General features: G+C 39.1%; 2 protein-coding genes across 3 annotated transcripts in view; one reads left to right on the forward strand and one right to left on the reverse strand.

Moving 5' to 3' along the window:
• The window catches only part of LOC109679643 (uncharacterized), a 113551-nt gene extending 107701 nt beyond the window's left edge, over nucleotides 1-5850 (reverse strand). Inside the window, exon 1 of the mRNA XM_074066895.1 lies at nucleotides 5635-5850. The gene's annotated coding sequence lies outside the window, so the exon portion shown is untranslated. The remainder of the gene's footprint in view (nucleotides 1-5634) is intronic.
• The window catches only part of LOC141410465 (inhibitor of Bruton tyrosine kinase-like), a 973048-nt gene that overhangs the window by 480059 nt on the left and 476945 nt on the right, over nucleotides 1-16044 (forward strand). The gene's annotated exons all lie outside the window — the stretch shown is intronic.

A 16044-nucleotide genomic window follows, 5' to 3' on the forward strand; every position in this document is an offset into this window, starting at 1 on the left:
CTAATTTTTTAAACAGGGGTTGAAGGAAAAACTCCCCCCAAAAAACCTGGTTTGAGTTTTCTATTCTATTCTATGTCATGTCATTAACTTTTGAAGAATTCATTAAAAAGAAAAGAAAAATAACTCCACAACCAGATTTTCATAAGGAAAAGTAGAACAGAAAAGAGAAGATTCCAAGGCATTTCCAAAGATCCTGAACAATCAACAACCTACAGACAGTACCTTTAAAGTGGCAGTTTAAAGATCAGGGAACTCATTTCACAGAAGAAGAGGCAAGGCCACAAGCCAAGGTCCTAGGAGTCATGGATTCTCCAAAAACCCTTACTATTTCCAAGCATCAGAATGCTAACAAGATGACTGCTCATCCCTAGGTGTAGACTCTAGTCTTCTAAACAGAACCCATGTTGAGCCAGTGACAATGTACGATGTGTCTTTCACAGCTATATTGAGAGGTAGAGATCTCTTCTCCCCTTTGTTAAATGAGTGTTGACAGTCCTCAGCATTGCACATAAGGCAGGCAGAGTGGACACATACACTATTTAGTCTATGAGTTGCAAAATGGATGAGAGTCCTGGAGTTGTAAGAAACATCATTGAAAATTGTGGATTCAGACTGAAATGAATGATCCTTCGTAAGTGGCCCCATGGCTGCTTCGTAATGTACGACTTTCAGATGCTTCCTTCTGGGAAAAGAAGTGACTGTGTAGTTTTACCTGTGATGATTGTATTAGAAGAGAAGATCACTGGGATTATGTGTAAAAAATGAGTTTGGGGCTAGGCAAAGACAATTCGTGCCCCAGGATGCCTTGCTTCTCATTTTGTGCTTCTGAAGAAAGCTGACTGACCTTCTAATTTTATGAATGTGGGTATGCCTCCCAGTCCAAGCTCGGTTGAACAGTAGAAGGCCCTTGACCCAAGAAAAGTAAATCCAGCTATAATACAGCCTCACTAGGAGAGAGATAAGCTAAACCAATCAGATTCTGAAAGCAAACTATAAGAAAACAGAGCTAATGTTCATACAACAGTAGGAGCTGAAGATTTGAGGTTATTTATGATACAGAGAGAGGCTGCAAGAAGACTAGTCATATACAAGCAAAATTCCAGAGAAGTGCATCTGTAGGTTGAAGAAAGGGCAGTGTAGATATGTGGGCAAAAAGAGGGGGAGAAGAAAGAGGGAAAGGAGAAGAAAAGAAAGAAGAGCGAGAAGTACACAGAACTTCCTAGGATCATTCACTCTTCCAGTTCATATACAACCTTATGAAAAACTCCTATTTTCCTAAAGTAATTGAAATGAGTTGTTACTTGCAACCAAAAGAATCTAACAAAAGCAATGAATATCAGCAAATAAAATCTGCAAGTATGAATCTCACTGTCTTTATTCATGTAGGAGAGGCCTAAGATCTGCCCAAATCAGTTTACACGGGTCTTTAGAAGAACACAGACTAATGTGAACATGTAATTTCTTATGATTAAGGTGTGTGGATAATACAATGACACCGCCCAGGTCAGAGTTTTAAATACACAGGACTTTCACTGCCTATACTAGATGCTCAGTTCACTGAGCTTTTATCATCCCCAAAGGCAAGATAAATCCAGTCAAAGATATATTAATGCAAGATAACTGTTGTACTTTACATTAGGAGAAAATCAACAAATTCAATGATATGATTCCCACAAACTCAAACCACACTAAACATGTCTTTAAAAAATAAAGGAACGAAAAGAAAAAGAAAGAATGTCTAGAAGACAAACTTTGGTGACAGACAAATAGATAGCTTAGGACCTCAGAACTGCCATTTACCCATGACTGCACAAGCTCAAGGGTCCTGCTTCTCACACAGGGCTTCTGATTCAGAGCTGAGAGGTGGCCCCAGCTCAGCTCACATCCTCTATATCTACTGCCAACTCAAACCTGAGACTACTAATAGCCCCTCTCTAGATACCATGACTCCTCTTCGGCTGCTTCCCACTGAGCCAGGCTAAGTGTTACTCTTTTCCACCAAATATGTGTATCTTATCACTGTGTCAACTATGTTGTAGGAAACTAATGGTCACTTATGGGTCTGTGTTTCCAACCAGATTCTGAGCCACTGAAGCAACCCCAACATCAAATATAGTACCTTACATATTATAGAGCTGGAAAAGCATCTTAAACTCATGGATCTAATCCTCCTTCTCTCTCCTTTTGTTCCACCTTCTTTTCCTTGCAGTTTTCCTTTTAAGAGTACTACTTAACCCCAGGGTCATGAAAGTGATGGCTGTAGCCATTCACTAGCTTTTCATTCCATTGGCTCCTCTACCTCTATGCCAAAAGCAAAATCATTACCAACTCTGTGAAGGCACAATCTATACTCCACATCTCCACTAACAGTGTTAAACAGATTTTTTGAAAACAGGGAAAGAAAAAATAAAAGGTCAAAGATAATCATATCAGTTTATATAAAACACCTAATGTAAGACCATTACCCAGGGGTCAGCAAACATAAAAGGCCACAGAGTAAATAGTTTAAACTCTGCAGATCATATGGTCTCTGATACAACCACCCAACTCTGCTGTTACCACAGTGTGAAAGCAGTCAGAGAGAATACATAAGTGGATGGGCATAACTGTGTCTTAATACACAGTGGCTGATCTACAAACTGGAATTTGCTGACCACTGATTAAACGAGCAGAGGAGAATCGTTCTCTGAAAAACGGGAGGACGTAATGAGTATCACAGAACCACAAAGCACACAGAGCAGTCAACTGCAGAGCACCTGAATCACTGACCATGACCTCCTCTTTCAACACTGTTCCCTGGCTCCTGGGACACCACACACTGGTTTTCTTCCAACATCTCTGACCACTCTTACAGTACTCTTCACAAACTTCACTATTTGTGTTCTTTCCTAAAATGTTGTTGTTCCTCCAGGTTCTGCCTTATGCTGTCTTCTCTATGCACTCTAAATTCTCTCTTGGTGAACTCATTCATTCCTAAGACTTCAAATACCATCTATATGCTGAAAATACTTCACATCTGCAATGAATTTCCACCTGGATTAGCCACCGGCACTTCAAACTCAGCAAGTCCAAAACTGAATGAATCTAAACAGTTTCCAATCCTATGTTTCTATCGCAGTAAACAGCACTATGATACACCTAAGTCAAAGATGTAAGCTTCCTCAACTCCTCCCTATCCTTTATTCTTACAGATCCTAGTCCCTCATGATATGTACACTGCCAAGTGCTGTTCAACTCTGCTTTCTAAATCTCTCCACATCTACTCACTTCTCTTTCTCACTCATCATTGTTCTAAATCAAGACACCATAATTTCCTGCTTAGGTTTCTACTGACATCCTCCAGGCTGATGGACCAGTACGCAGGTTTCCTTCCCTCCAATTCACTTCCCACAGTATACAGCAAGAGTTACTCTTCTAAAATGCATGGAATAAATCAGTTACCGGCTGTCTCAGCCAAGCCCACACTCTGCCTTCATTGTATGATACTGGAGCTAGAAGTCTATAAACTACATTTCCCAGCCTCCCTTGTAACTGGCTTCTTATTGGATTCTGTCGATTGGAATCAATGGCAGGAGACTAGAAGGCAGACATGGAGAGAAGACACTCTGTTTTCCAGCTTCTGTCAGGCTCTACAGTAGCTAATAGCTCTAGATTCCCATGCATTTAGCGCTTTGTCTACCAGTCACAGATCCCCTTGATGGTCTGACTGAGACCATCAAGGCCAGAAGGCAATCCCTCCCTAGAGGTCCAAGCACCTCCTTATCAGTCAGCACATCAATTCTATGAATGTCCCCACTCCAGGTTTAGTTAACAACATCCCCTCCCATTTTGGCCCCCAGCCCCAAGGAAGACAGTAGCCTCTTGAAGTTACTAGTCTTTAGATTCCCTCTCCTTCCACTATTTGCTCTCTGGCCATCCAGTACCCTATATCCCCAATTCCCTATTTGCATTCATCACTATCTGAAATACTAACTTTGCATCTATTATCTCAGTGGAACTTAACTAATGCAGTACTTGTTACTAGTTGTGGCTCCTAGGAAATAAAACATTTAAAATGGAATTCTGGTGTTGACATCCTATCTCTTTAACCCTTCAAAGACCTTGCCTCCCTCCAATACATTCTCCCTACTTGGCACTCACTATGCTTCTTCTAAAATGTCTACAGCCACCTCAATAGCTCACCATTGCTATCAGGAGAGCGGTCTGATGAGGCTATCAGGATTCTAGAGCCACTATTTTTCTAACTTCTCTTCCTGACACTAATTCCTCCTCCCTCTGCCCCAAGTTTGAACCACCCTGAGCTTCCTTTCCACTATGCCTCTTTTATTCCCTTCACAAGGCTATTTCCCAACTCTTATATATCGTTCCTAAACTTCTCTGTTCACCCAGCTAATTCTAACTTTGCTTTGGTAGCACTTTCTCCAAGAAGTCTTTCCAGACTTGCATGCATCCTGAACCTCATCTATTACACAACTAAGGACATGCCTCTTATCTCTGTGTACACAGACTGTATTCCTCCCATGAAACCGTGTATTCTAGGAAAGCAGGTGTCTTAATCTATTTGGGTGTCTGTAGCAAAATGTCATAGACTGAGAAGTTTATAAACAACAGAAATTGACTTCTCATAATTCTGGAGGCTAAGCAGCTCATTATCAAGGCACTAGCAGATCTGATGTCTGGTGAGGGCCCAGTTCCCGGTTCATAGATGGCATCTTCTGGCTATGTTCTCAAATGGAAGAAAGAACAAGGCAGCTCTCTAGGGATTCTTTTGTAAGAGTACTAATCACCTCCCAAAGGCCTCAGCTCCTAAAACCATCACATTAGTGACTAGTTTCAACATGTAAACTTGGGGGCAGAGACAAACATGCAGATCACAGGAGATACCATGTTTGTCTTGCTCACAGTTCTAAACCCACACAGTAGCAGTTGGTAACAGTTTGTTGAATGAATGCAGAAACCCATGAGTGGAAGATATAGATTAACACCTACTAGGGAAATTTGGAAACGCTTCCTAAGGAAATATGATTGTGAAACAGACACTAGGCCCAATCTCCAACACTTTAGATAGTTTAAAGAAAATGACATTATCCTTAGTTTCTATAGACTCATAGCAAAATAGGTTAAAAAGATTTTGTTTTTTTTTTCTTTTAGGGGTATCTAAATGATTACACTTCTTGGGAATAAAACTTCTATCTTTGGAAGCATAATAATTAAACTCCCTTGGAAGATGATCAGCCCATACATTCCCCTTTTAGAGGACTAGCCTGATTTCATCTTCTAACTGTAAAAATGTATGCTGAGATCCCAATAAACTTACTTTATTGCTTTCCTTTCACAAACCTCACAGACATTTTAAAAACTGTTTTAAACCAAGTATTTTATACAAATCTGAACACTGTTTTCAGAACTCAGTAAGTGGAAATAAAAGTGCTTCAATGAGGTAAAAAAAATCTTCATCTCTCCATTTGTCTCTATATGTAGTTTTACTATATAAATTACAGGTATGTCTCCATATTTGGAACCCATTCTCCCCTTTACCCATTCTCTGTTCCACCCATGAGAAAACATGTGATCATTGGCTTTCTAAACCTGGCTCTTTGCTTAAGAGGATGTTCTCCAGTTCCATCCATTTACCTGCAAATGACAAAATTTCATTCTTCTTTATGGCTGAATAAAATCCCATTTCCTGGCTTTTAGAGTTTGTGCTGAGAGGTCTGAAGTGATAATCTTATATGTGTTCTTTTGCATGTAAGATGTTGTTCTCTTTCAGCTTTCACTATCCTTTCTTTGGTCTCTAGTTTTGACAGACTAATTATGATATGATGTCGAGTAGTTCTTTTCTGGTCATGTCTATTTGGAGTTCAAAATTCTTCCTGTAGACTCCTTTACCTCAAATAGTAAAGATAAAAGAAACAGCTTAGTTCTTCTATAATTTTATCATTTTGAGAGTAAAAATAGTAAGTGTACATGAATTTTACTTCTTAAAACTTAACCTTCCAAAATTTTTTTATGATGAAATAGTTTGAACATTGCCCAAAAGCTCCTAAGTTAATTTTTTTTCTAATGCTTCCTGGTCATTTACTAGTAGACATTTTTTGCTGTGTAAACACTGTAACATTTTGTAGTTCAAAGGTTTTAGTCTTAGGAATTTTGGTTAATCATTTAATTTTCCCTTGATCTTTTGGTAGCAACAATATGTCTAGCAGAATATTGGAGAGAAAAATCAATCATATCCTCCCTACTTATTTTCAGGTAATTACATTAATAAATCCCTGTCATGAGGTTAAAATGGTGATGTAGCACCAAAGGATGAATCATTCTCCAAAGTTATTTAGATTTTTAAAGCAAAAAAGTGTTGCCACGTTCTCTTGTTGCACCTTGTTTTTTGACTTTGACAATGGCTCAAGTGCCTGCTCCCTGCCTTCCTTCCCTACACCAAATTCCGTGGTTGAGTTGCAAATGTCAACCTAAGTGACATTCCTACACCTGAATCCCTTGGCCACGTTTTCCTCTGCTACATCTCAAGAAACTCCCTCAAAGCAATACCCCAAACACGCTGAGTTTCAGTTAAGTCTCGACCATCTCACTCTTGAGAGGGAGTTTGAAAAGGGGTGGGTGGGGTGAGGGGAGAAGAGAGTAGCAGAAACCTACCTCCCAAGTGTACAGACACAAGAATGGGCACACAGTCTTGCTGGGAAATAACAGCTAAGAGAGTGAAAAAAAAAAAAAGGTAAGGCTCTTGTGTCAATCTGTGTCAGAATCACAGTTCTGACAACTGTTAATCTTTGATCTTAGTCTCAGTATTTGTCTCTTTGTGCCTGCCTCAGTTCCCTCATCTGTACAGGACTAATAATGTCAACACCTACCTCATGAAATTGTCATGAGGTTGAAATGTGATTAAGTCACACAAAATGTTTAGAACAGCATCCATGGTATGCACTCAACAATTGTTACTTGTTATAACTCTTCATCCTAAAAAGGTCCGTGTATGCACACAAACTAAAGAAAAGTGGGAAATCAGTAAGAAACAGAAGAGATATGAAAGAATTAAAATGTCAAGAAGCTAGGCATAAAGTAAAGAAAACCACTTTCAGTGCACTGAGAAACCACCTTGAATATGGCTGCTCAGCAGAACCTTAAGAAGGGAGGAAATTAGGCCAAAATGGAGACAAATGTAAAGGTGAAGGAAGTATTGTCATCAAAATAGCATTTGATATCTTCAGACCTGAAAGGACTGTCCTGCTCTACAAGGTCATGGTTATCCATTGGTGTACCCCCAAAACCCTGTGGCCACCACAGAGCCCCTGCAGGAAGCTTTCTGCCGATGAGTAGGGGATAATTGCTGCACCACCTTCCACACAATGGAACCACACCTGTTAACTGCAAGAACTCAAGTACTGTAGCTCCACATTTATCTGTTTGGTTTTCTCCCAATGCTGAGCATAATTTCCTCTAGGTAAAAGGTTCTAAAAAAAAAGGGAAAAATAAAAGCATATGAGGCCACTAATCTAACCCAACATCTCATTTTCAGATTAAAAACTGAGTCCCAGAAAAGTGAGATGACTTTGTCAAAGTCTACATAGCATATATTTGTCAGAGGAAAGGACCAATTTTCTGATTCACAGGCCAGAGCCCTATCCTCTCTTCTCAGCATGCTTGGTCCTCACCATCTTCACCATTACTCACATATACAGGCACTCAAATACTGCAACTTTCTGTACTTACCAAATTCAAACTCAACACCGCCATCCAGGCTTTTACTCTCATGCTCCCACTTACTATCAAAACCCAAATCTCTTCAGAGTCTGTTCAAACACCTTCTGTGGTTGCTTTCTTATTCTCTTTCACACCCAGTTCCTCCTGTCCCCACCTAGTCAAGCTGTTAATACCACTGCAAATAAAAGAAAAAAATGTTCCTTGTTGCTGTAGGAATTTCAGTTCAAGTTAACCAAAGGGAAAAAAGCAAATGCTCATTCAACCAAGTTATATGTTACTACAGAGTGACTACTGTTTGAGGAGACTGTGACCTCGTTACAGGATTCTGAAAAATAAACAAAACTCAGCTACTTTAGTCCATGTGTTAAGATTCACAGATTTGTACACATCAATCTAAATTTACTGAACATCTTCTGCAGCTGTGGCAAACACTGAAGATAGAAGCATCGCTAAGATCCAGCCCCTGAACTCAAATAGTTTCCTTTTTTGTTGTTTAATAGAAAACTCTTCTGGGGTAATACTGATTTACCATATATAAAAACTTCATAAAAAGTGTTTAAAATCCCAATATTCTGCCTTTAACAGTTAAAAGATAAAATGTTCATTTCCAAAAACATATTGTCCATGGAATAAAGTGCAGAAAGTTTTTGCTCTTGGGTACATACAATCCTTGCTCTCACACCAGTGAATATATGCCTCTTCATGTTAATTATTGTTTGAAAGACAGGGTTTGGTTTTTTAAATCATTAATATACTACTTAATTTGTATAGTCAGAATGCCCCACGTGTATGCCTCATTCTTAACGTGGTGTGTTGGAGGGTAAGGCAGAGACCTGAGGTCTCTGCACTCCAACCAGCACAGTAACTAATCACTCAAGTAAATCCTTGAAAAGGTGCTAGTTACCAAAGGCAGAGGTAAAGAGACAGACGTTCAAGTATTTTGTTGTGACAGGAGAGAAAAAGAACCTCTGCTCTCAGATTCTTCTTGTGGTTATCAATAGACCATGAACTGTCATGACCTATTCCCTTTCAACCACACCTGAGTTTATGCTAATAAGGTGACTTTCACTGCTTCATGATGGGTCGAATCACAGAAAGACCAAGGCATGACTAGAGGGCTGGAACTTTCAGCTCTGTGCCCAGGTATTCTTTGTTTCTGTTACTATGTTTTTGATTTCTAGCAGTTTTCCTTCCACTTGTTCTTAAGAGTTTCCATCTCAACTCATACTACCCATCTGTTCTTGCATGTTGTCTGCTTTTTCCATTACAGCCCTTGTAGATCATAATTCTTTGAAATTCCTCATCCCATAATTCCAACATCTGTATCACATCAGAATCTGGTTTCTTATTTCTTTGTCTCTTCTGTTTTTTGTTGCTGTTCAGTATATCTTATAATTTTTTTGGTGAGTGTTGGACATGCATCGGTTAATAAGCATAAGGTAAATAGATCTCTAGTGTGATAACTTTTTATTTTTCCATCATAGTGACTATAATGAAAGCAGAACACAGCATTATTGTTTACAATAAATCATTTTCTTGTACTTATTCATCATTACTGAATAAGTTCAAAAATGCCCCTTCTGTAGGTCTCTGGTCTGACATGTACTTGCAGAGTCAATAGGCAAGTTTCTCAGGTCACCATTTAAAACAACATCATTTAGGCCACTAGGAAAGGTAGACTCATGCCATTTAGCACGGTTAGAGAAAGCGCCAATAATCTGTGTTCATAATAAACAAGGCGCTTTTCTTATAACCCTGTAACACATTGATGTTTCAAGAGGACTTCTCTAAAACGATTTCCTGAAAGTAGATGAGGCTATACACCAACGCATCATTTAGTACAGTGATTTGAGATGCAGGGAAAATTTAACGCTTGCACAATTAATCATCACAAACTACTTTGAAAAGAGAGAATTACCTACCTGTTTTCAACACAAATGCTTATACTTTCTTGGAGCCAATTTATGACAGAGAATCCCATATTATGGAATTCATATAGCTTTCTAAATAGCGTGAAAGAAACAGTCATTTCCCTGTCATCACAAACCTAGTTCAAGTTAAGCAACAAGTCAGTACCAAAATGTTTGTGTCACAGATTCTTAAATGTAAAGGTCAAAGAATCAAAGATGTGAAGATGATCTTTCATTTCACCGACTTTTGACAAAAGAACCTTAAGCTGACAAAAGAGGCAGGAAGAACAAGATCAGAGGAAAAGGTCTGACCCTTTATTTCAGTCATCTCTCAGCCGGGGAAGGGAAGACAGCTGTTGAGCCCAAAAATGAAGGAACATGTGGATGACAGTGCTGCTGCTGCTGCACTAAGAAACAGAGATGCTGATGAAAACGCTACTTACAAAGGAAGAGTGGCAGGTCCTCCTACACATAGCTTCTCTCCTAGCCCTCCGTGTCTTAAGTCCTGTTAGGTCACCACTCTGTTCCACTATCACTATTAAAATACGCTTTTAGGAAGGAACATAACAAGTCCCCAAGGGAAGAATTTCAGCTGTAATTTTATTAGGGAAACAAGCCTAACTATGTATGTGCATAAGTCCCTTTTTGGAGAACTCTCTGGAACCTTCAGTGAGTCAAGCAGGACCTAAAATACAAACAAGTCACCAGGCAGGAAGATAAATTCTTTGTTTTTTTATTAGACTGAACATAGTACATGTAACATGAAAAGATTCCTTTAAAGCCAGGACCTCACACATGCAAGCACTCTACCATTTGAGCCATGTCCCAGTTCTTCCGTTTTTATTTTGTTTTTGAGAGAAGAGCTCTCTAACTTTGTCAGGACTGGAAAAGTTGTAATTCTCCTGCCTCCGCCTCCCTCAAGTTAGCTGGCATTACAGTAACGCAACACCACACCCAGCTCATGAGATGATTCTTTTACCAATAAAAGCAAAGGAATGTGGTCCAGTACCATTCACCAGACATGAGCTATAGAACTATATGGTGGACCAGTTCAAGACATCCTACTACATTCACACAGAAACCTTCAGCACTCCATCACTTTTTCTCCTTAAACCTCACGCTGGGTGACTCCTGTTACAAGCTAAAGCCAAAGTAGTGTCACAAAAGGTAAACAACAAGATGAAGTATCACATGATCAACAGCAACACAATGGTATAAGGAAGTAACACAGAAGTTAACTTTCCACATAGGAAGAACAATTCACCAAGCATGAAACTCAAGAAGTTCTACCGGTGTAAGAAATATAAGTAATCCATTATTCACCAAACACTGACTGAGCCATACATGATATAAAAAGAGTACTGTGTTATGCTTAGAGTAAGGGACTAGTGAAATGAGCGCAAAGACAGCTGAGGTCTGGTGCCAACCTCAGGGGATAAGTATATCATCCTAGGAGGAAAACAGACAAGTGACAGTAATAACCCAATTGATGTAATGATAAAAACTGGTAAGTGCCTAGAAAAGAAGAAAATGGTTGACATTTGAATTCAACTTGCAATACACTGATAAACGAAATGAAAGGAGCCATTGAATCTGCTGAAACTCACAGCTAAAACACAGCTGAACAGGATTTTCTGACTATTCCCCTTATCTCACAGTACTCAGTTGTTCCTCAGAAAAGTAACAATTGTGATTCTTTTACTATGGGTCCAGCTCAACAGAATTTAAGAAGAAAAGGGCACGCAATCAACTTGCTCTGGACAATGCCATACCTGCTAAGCGGTCCATGTGGGAAGGGAAGGCAATACTAAGTAGAGTTGTGTAGTGGTCTTGGTAAACCTGATTGGGTTAGGAATAAAAGAGAAACAGCACCTGAAGCTAAAACAGCTCTCAACTCTTGACAAAATTTCAATTTCAACTGAGTATCTTTGCGAACAGAATCCATGTTTTTTTCATTATTCCCAATATCACCGAGCATAAGGCAGGCACTAAGATAATTGAGGAAAAGAGGAGGAAAATGTGAAGCACCAGTTCATACTCCATAGATTTACCCTAAGCCTGTGAGTGAAGGACTGAGTACAGAAGCACAGATATCTATAAATGGTGAGTGTAGTACACACACAGTCTAAGCCTACAAGGACAGTAACCACCCTCAACCAAGAGCCCTGTCTGTCATTCAGGTGGAAACAACTAGATCAGGTAACCTGACAAAGTAAGACTAAGGTACTGAAACCTCAGGATTTGCCTCTCTGCCCACACATAGCTATAGTATTAGTTAGGAAAAACTAGTCACTGCTGAAATTAACCCAGAAATGTCTAATAGCTCAAACACCTTTGTTTCTTGTTCCTCTTCCTATGCTAAACCCTGGATTCAGTCTGACAGGCTCCCTATCTTCACCATGGTCACGCTCTTGACTAGAACTCAGTCACAGGGCTGCACCTATCCACAAAGAAAGCTACAAATGCATTCGTGCTGTCAGCTCAGGAAGAGGAAAACATGGATTTTGGTGGGAAGTAAATATCCTCTGCCACTGTACTTTATGACTTTTCCTTCCCCTTCCAAGCTTTCCCTTGCCCTGTCTCTGTGTGTATATGAACATAGATGCAAAAATATATTAATATACTTGTGCACAGTAAACTGATCCCATCTACATAATAAATGCCAGGAATCTTCCCACAAATATGAATAATGCTCTACTTCTGAAGGAACGGGAATCACCTGGAATTAGGGCCCAGAAGAAGGAGCTTATGAAGAAACTCTGCTTCAAGTCGGGAACAAATTCTTCTGCATCCACGCTCTCCTTAAGGCCCTAACAGCACCCACCCACACAATAGACTCATATGAGGAGTTCAGGTCCCAGCTGGCAAGTATAATCCCCTTCATACAAGCAGCAAAATGCTAAGTGTTGTCTTGAGGCCTTCAGTGATTCCATTTTCTGCCCGAGAACCTTCAAGCCTTAAACTTGAACTTAAACACTTTCCAACAGTAGAAGGTGACTTTCTTTGCAAAGCAATTGTTCACACAGAAAGCCTATTTCACCTCAAAGGCATTTTATATATTAAACAATGAGTGGAAAAAACACTGACCTCAAATGTGGATACCAGTCAACTTGCTAAATGTACTCCTAGATTAGTTACCCTGCATCAGCCTTCCGAAGTGTCTGACTCAAAATCATGCCTCAGCAAAACAAGAAATCAGCCTTTGTCACAGGCTTTCAGAGGCCACCTCAAATGTTAAACCACTTGAGTGGAAATGGTCTATTCTATGCATATACCAGACCACATGACCCTTTGGCAAGGTACCATGTGAATTCTCCACAACACCTTGCATCCCTCATCATTTAGTAAACACGTGCTGAATGAACAGTCATTTGATTTTTTTATTCATCATTAGTAACTCCTCTGCCTGTGTATACATGAGCACTGTCAGTCTTTAGGCCAAATACTTAGCTGTGTGACTTACTCTGTATACAACTTTGCTAATAAAAGGGTGTGGAGAATTGCTTTCTGACTGTGATTGGGGCAATAGCAGTGGTGACTATGATGGCACCATCAGCCATGATATGTAAAGGACTGTGACATTTCATGCCTGTGGGGCCAGTCACTATCATAAGTATTTTGAGAGCCCAGGAACTAACATCTAGGGAGATCTCACAGACAAGCCACTTTTAAAACAGAGCTTCTAAAAATCCAAGTTAATTGTCCTATAAATTGAAAATGGACAGAATCTCAGTACACTTTTGATAGCTTTTCACTGAACAAGACACACACATGCAGGCCTGGCTTCTGTTTCTCTCCACAGTTCTGCGCAGGGCTGAGCCTACACCATAACCCTGTGCATAAAGCCAGACAGGAAGATGGGAAATTCCTTTACATCAGACTTAAATCCGCCTGAGTTCCATATGAACAAACTTGCCATACTTTAGACCCAGCTGTATACACAGGAAGCAGCCAGAATATGTTTAAATAAAAAAGTATAGTTCAAGTTAAACTTCAGCCTTCCAAAGACAGCCATGCACCTGGTAAGATAAATTACTTTAGGCTGTTAAGGAATTGCTGGATGTTATAATTCAACAAGCTGTTGCTTGATGAAGCTCTATCTGTGTCTTATTTAGTTTCTGGCATATGGAGAAGAGTGTCTATTGCCAACGATGATTCCTATTCATTCACTCCTCTGTTGACTCTCAAAGAGTAATTAAATAATACTCCCAAAGTAATGTAAAACTACCAATTTGAAAATATATTACACAAAAGACATTGTTCACATCAAAAGTCTTTATACACCCAGAACATTTTACATCCTAAAAATTTTGAGAATAGTAAACATTAGCATCTAACAATTCATAGAAGAATGGCTGTTTTTAAATCCCAAAAAGAAGAGTTGTTCTAACATCGTCCACCATTCTTGTCACACTTTTCACCAAGACATTCTTCAAATAAATGCTCAAAAGGATTGTTTCAAGTTTTATTAGTTACCTACCCTACCCAAAGCACCTGACTCAAGCACCGAACTCAGGAAGTGCTTGTTATGTGCTAAATCCAGAGATGACTTGGAGAATTCCAAGATATAACTTTTATCAGAAGTTCCTAAATTCATTAGCAAAATAAAAATAATGACTGGATAATAACTAAGATCATTTATAGTTAATTTGTACTGTTTGACTTCAGTAGTCTCAGACAACTTTAAAAGCATATTATAAGACATCAAATTAAGGCAGCAATTAAAAAATGAAATTTCAGAGTAGTTCTTTTTTCTTTTCTTTCTTTCTTTATTTTTTTGATGGTTTGAACTCAGTGCCTCATGATTGCTAAGCAGGCACTCTACCACTTGAGCCACTCCACTTTTTTTGTGTTATGTATTTTCAAGCTGGCTTCAAAGTACAATCCTCCTGTTCTCTACCTCTTCAGTAGCAAGGATTACAGGTGTGAGCCACTGGGTGCCTGGCTCAAAATAGTTTGATAAGTTGAAAATTCTTATCACTTCAAATATTTTATGTCCTAAAACATAAATATAGTATGTCAGACCTAATTTCATTTCCTTGGGACTTTTTCATCTTATTCTCATTTGAAGATTACCTGGTTCTTTGCATTTTCCTACTTGCCTCTCAAAGCTAGAAAGAAAAAAATTACCAAATTTTACAAAACTATCCAATAAATAATATATACTTCCTTTCCATCCCTAAGGCCCAAAATATTGGGTTACACAGGATCATTCAGCATAATCAAATGCCCAGAAACTCTCACCACCCCCCTCAGTGACACAGCTAGTGTCCAGCCTAATCCAGCTGAGGAACAGGGTATATTCTTCAACAACTCACTGTCTTGGTGCTGACTCTCTCGTAAGAGTGCAGATTTCTAGTTCGACTGGTTTGTTACTAGACTTCAAACACCAAGGTAGGCTCTTCATGCAAACTGAGACCACACACACACACACACACACACACACACACACACACACAAAACTTACATTTAGAATCAAGCCAAAACATCACAAATTTATACAGGACATGTTGCCAAATTTTCAACAATAATGACTTCTACTGTATGAAATGTAAATCATTCAGTACCATTATTTATCTTTTCTAGAAAGGGTGGTACTCTCCAGAGACATGCTATTCTGATAGCTTTTTCGAAACATAATTCATATATCATAAAATTCAGCCATTTAAAGTGTATGATCCAATGGTGTTTAGTATGTTCACAGACTTGCCCAGCCATCACCACAGTTAATTTGAGAAAGAAACTCCATGAGCATAGTCCATCATTCCCAATTTCTCCCCATATCCCTAGTCCCACGGGAGAACCACGCTGTTAACTCAGAAACGCATGAAAGATACCAGACTGTTCCCAACAGTAACTTAGTGAGGTTTGGGGGAAAGGGAAATGGTCTTTAGAGTTTTGAAAGTGTATTTGGAGATTCTGACGTAGCTTCATTCCCTCTTGGGAATCGTAGCTATAATGTATTCCACCTCCAGACACATTCCTGGAATTCTGGGTTCTCAACATAGGGACTCTTAGCCAAGGCAGTTGTCACGAAGAGTTGTTAAATTATGGCTCATTTTATGATGGATTCTCCCACTTGCAAACAGACTTATGGACTACTCTAAAATTGTCTCTAATTAGACACACAGCAAGAACAAAAATAATCTGGCCCTCATTTCTACTTCAATAAAACTTCTTCTCCAGGAAACCTATTCGGGCCATTAAAATTAGTTCCAATTTCTACTTGCCAAGCCTTTATATCCTTTGCTCTTAAGAGAAAGATGAGAAGTGAGCAAAACACAAATTTGAAATCTGAATTCAAATTTCCTTGGGCTACTTCATACTTAAGTAAGTGTGGAATAAATTAAGAAATGTTTCACATATATTTAAAACATGTTTTTATAAAGCATTCACCCAGCCTTATAATTAGGACTGC

Source organism: Castor canadensis, chromosome 3 (genome assembly GCF_047511655.1).
Source record: "Castor canadensis chromosome 3, mCasCan1.hap1v2, whole genome shotgun sequence".
NCBI classification, from domain to species: domain Eukaryota; kingdom Metazoa; phylum Chordata; class Mammalia; order Rodentia; family Castoridae; genus Castor; species Castor canadensis.